Source organism: Callorhinus ursinus, unplaced genomic scaffold (genome assembly GCF_003265705.2).
Source record: "Callorhinus ursinus isolate GAN/ISIS: 27379988/994484 unplaced genomic scaffold, GSC_fseal_2.0 scaffold4, whole genome shotgun sequence".
Classification (NCBI taxonomy): domain Eukaryota; kingdom Metazoa; phylum Chordata; class Mammalia; order Carnivora; family Otariidae; genus Callorhinus; species Callorhinus ursinus.
This window is the reverse complement of record NW_027397066.1, coordinates 19,957,288-19,961,805: the sequence shown is the minus strand read 5'-3', so window position 1 is coordinate 19,961,805 and position 4,518 is coordinate 19,957,288.

Below are 4,518 nucleotides of genomic sequence, written 5' to 3'. Positions count from 1 at the left end.
CTCCCGAATCCAGGACCTTAGCCAGCCTCTCTGCTTCCCCTGCCTCCCGAATCCAGGACCTTAGCCAGCCTCTCTGCTTCCCCTGCCTCTCTCTCCGCTTCCTCCCATCTTCTCCCAAAGTAGAAGGAATGGTCTTCGCGTTGTCCCCGCCTCAGACGATGGCTTCTTCCTCCTCTGTCTCTAGGTAAAACTCTAGGATCCAGTCAGCGGAACTCCAATATCACAATGACACCGGAGGAATTTAGAAAATCCTTCCCTCCTGACAAAGCCTGGCTGTCAAGGCTATTGTCTTGCTAAAGAGGTCAAGGAAAGCAGCTTAGAGACTCAAGCTGATGAATGGCCTCTTTCTTCTGGATAGAACCTGCCCTTTCCTTCCCTGGGGCAACTGAAAGTTATGATTATCCCCACTGGAGAAGCACTCTGGCAGGCCCACTAGGTGGGGATGTTGTAGAAGGGAACTGAGCCCCAGATGTCTGCTTGGCCTGAATGTCCTCCCAGGCCTTCCTAACTGGAGGCACCGGAGATGGGGAAGTGGGGTTCTCGCTAAAGGTCAGCCTGTTTCCAAGGCCACTTCTCATGGTGCCAAGGCCCACACTTCCAGTTGGCTCAGGACAATCATGCTTTCCCAGGCTCAACCAATGGATCCAGCCACTAGGAGCAACAAAGGTGGGCTGAAGGAAAATCTATAAAAATTAAAAAAATGTTTCTATCATCTATCAAGGCATCATGAGGAAATGTCCGACTGAAGAGTCACCAGATGTGGGCAGTGTGTTTGGAAAAGCCTGTTTTATAATGTACGCAGGTATATTGTGACACCAGCTCGTGCTGTGTCTTCTCAAAGGAACAGACAGACATCCTCCGGGGTTTCAAATGAGCCTCCACATGAGGGCCAATTGGAGAAAACGTGCGGTGTCAATGAAAATGATGTAGATGCGGGAAGCAAGCTACAGTTTCAAATATGAGCCATGAATTAAGATTCAATGATGCAGGTGCCACACGCTATATTTTCCAAATTTGGCCGCAGCAGTACCACCAGTCCCGATATTTGAATCTGGGTGGGCTGGTGGTTCACTTGCACCCAAATGAAACACAGCAGAGCTTGTGCTGTGACTTCCAAGGCTGGATCATAAAAGGGGGGTGTGGTTTCCATGATGCATAACAGAAGACCGCACGCTTAGTGGCTTCCCACAACATGTGTTACCATTTCACACTTTTTGTGGGTCAGAAGTCCAGGCAGGGCTTGGCGGAATTCTCTGCCCGGGGTCTCTCAAGGATGAAATCAAGGTGATGGCTGGCTGGGTGGTGGTCTTATCTGGAGGCTCAACCAGGGAAGGATCCACTTCCAAGCGTCTCTGGGGTTTTGGCAGAATTCATTTCCTGTGAAATGAATTTATGGCAGCTAATTTCTTCCAAGGCAAGTGTATTCATTTGCTAAGGCCACCATAACAAAATACCGCAGAGCAGGTAGCTTATACCACAGAAATTTATTTTCTCACAGTTTTGGAAGCTGGGAACCCGAGATCAAGGCACTGACAGGTTTGGTTTCTTCTGAGGTTTGGCCCCTCTCTTTGGCTTGCAGACAGCTGCCTTGTTGCTGTGTCTCCACATGGTCCTTACTCTCTGCACATGTCTCCCAGGTGTCTCTTTGGGTGTCCTAATTTCCTCTTTTTTTTTTTTTTAAGATTTTATTTATTTATTTGACAGAGAGATAGCAAGAGCAGGAACACAAGCAGGGGGAGTGGGAGAGGGAGAAGCAGGCTTCCCGCTGAGCAGGGAGCCCAATGTGGGACTTGATCCTGGGACTTCAGGACCCTGACCTGAGCAGAAGGCAGACGCTTAACTGACTGAGCCACCCAGGTGTCCTCTAATGGTCTCATTTTTATCATAATCACCTCTTTGAAGGCCCTGTCTCCAAATAGTCACGTTTTGAGGTCCTAGGGGTTAGAACTTCCACATATGAATTTTTATGTGTGGGGGACACAGTTCAGCCCATAACAGCAAGCAATGGACCGAGAGTCTCTGGCTCTTAGGGTCTCTCACTTCCGGGAAAGTCTAGGTCTCCTCCTGGATGACTCACATGATTTGGAGGGGGCCCAGTCAGGATCACCTCCCTTTTGATGAACTCAAAGTCAACAGCTTAAGGACCTTTGCCGCATCTGAAAAAAATCCTTACACTTTGCCGTCCAGTGTAACATCGTCATGGGAATGACAGCCCCACTGCCTTTTTGTATTCCATTCGTTGGTTGGAATCTGGTCACGGCTCTTGCCAACCTCAAGACGGGGGATTCCACAGGGTGTAAACATTAGGAGACAGGAACCATGAGGTCTCCCTAAGGCATGTGCAGCTCAAAAGGTGTCACACTTTCTGCTGGTTTGCTGGGACACTCCCCTGGAGCTCTGTGCCATCCCATCAGTGGTCTTACTGCACTGAGGCCTCCATGCCGTGAGGAAGCGCAGACACTCCCACACAGAGAAAGCCCCTGGAGAAACCTGGAGCCTACATTAGAGAGATGCTCAGCAGCCCCTGGCTGCTCCAGGCTCCAGCTCTTGCAGCTCTAGACCCCGTCTGACTCCACTGCTGGCGAGACTCCAAGCCAAAACCACCTGGCCGAGCACTTCCCCAAATTCCTGGCCAACAGAAACACTGCAAGATGATAACAGAATTCTTGTGTTTGGCCACTCTCTGTGAAGCCATCCCTTAGGCAGCAGGAATTGAAAGAGCAGGCCTTCCAGATGAGAGCCCGTTCAGAGAGTGCTGCCCCTTATTGATAACGCTATTGGCCGCAGATCAGAAGGAATTTATTCCCTCAGCAACCCTCCCCTGCACCCTATCCCCCATGTTTCTCAAGCCCTCACCTGTTTTACATGTCCCCATTGCCCTCGCCATCTGGCACACGCTGTGTTTAGCTGTGTACCTGTTGTCTGTGCCCCAGCCTGCCCCTCCCCGCCAGGTAGGAACTCCATAATGACAAGCCCTTGTTCCTTCTGCCAGTGCCTGGCGGGAGTGGATGCTCAAGACAAACTTCACCAGTTCAACTGTGGATGGCTGATCTAACAGCTGCAGGGAGGCCAGAACAAGAAAACAAGTGTCCAGAAAAAGTCAGGCGGCCAGAAAACCGTACAGAAATAGAGCAGGGCTGGTCCTTAGTAAGCATACAGTTCAATGACACATTGTATCCTTGGGAGAAGGATTGGAGTGGACCTACCGGAGGTTAATGGCAGGGCTGACTCTAAGCACCAAGGCCCCTGACCCTGCTTCTACGGTTCTCAGTGCTAGGTCACGTTCACGGTGAATCTACACAAAGCGGCCATATCTACGCCACCCCCTGAATCTCCTGGTACAATTTTGCCTGAACCTATACCAATTGAAAGGTACTTAATTTTTTCTTTATAGATCACTTCCTTTTATTTCTCCATTAAAATACAGTTAGAGCATTATATTGATTTTAAAAAATACTAGGTGTGGAGGTAGGTTGTTATGAATGAATGAATGAATGAATGAATGAATGAATGAAGTTCAGGAGAGTCCGCGGGGGTTGACTGAGCCTGGGTTCCCTGGCTCCCCAGGGCCTGAGACAAAGCCTTCCTTGCAAGGGGCTCCAATCAGGGAGCGTGACCCATGGGGGCAGGAGTGAGGAGCAGGGGGAGGAAACGAGTTTGCTGATGTGCTGGGGGTTGCTGCCCGGTCCCACGAGGCCCTTCCAAGTGGCCCGTGAACTGTACTTTAGAGCTGCCTGCTGAGGGGGTGAAACGTGAGCATTTATGCTTCAACTCTCATCCCCTATTAGCCAAGAGGTGGCCTTGTAGGCATCCACCACTGCCCACTTCTGGGGGCGCCCAGCCTCTGGGGGTGCCCTGGAGGATGGCATCAGGATGCATGTCCTCCCAAGGCAGGAGGACCTAGGTGCAGGGCGAATCCCACCCAGCGTGCCTGGTCGCACACGTGTGAAGCTGTTCAGGGGCTTTGGGGGAGCGAGGGTTAAGAGGCGAGGCCCTGGGGATGGTAAGGGGCGTTGCAGAGAGAGCTTGGTCATATCTCAAACCTCAGTTCTTTCCAGCGCAGACAGGTGTCAGTAAGTCAGCAGGGGGAGGCCGCTCAGAGCCTCTGCTGTGAGCCTGTGGTATTTCTGGCTAATCACATGGCCCAGATTTGTCACCACCAAGTCCTCTAGGAAATTCCATCCACAGCGTCAAAGTCATAGAGAAGTTCAATGTGCCTTTATATTTGGAAAGAACTGAAACGAAATCCCACTTCTGGGAATTCTTGGTCGCCTAAGTTTTCCAACTACCTTGCTGCCACCATGGGTGTCAGATTTGTCCCCACACGGGCGCTGAGTATGTGGCGGTTGGTGAGGCAGAGCTAGGATCCAGCTTGCCAGCCGGGGAGGGTGCTGCGGGAAAATGCACCTGCGCCAACAGGTAACGGCCATCGGTTGCTGAGAACATACTTTTTCCAGGCCCTGGGCTAAGTTCGTAAGAGCCGTTTTTCTCAGTTAATTCTCACCGCAAACCTCTAAA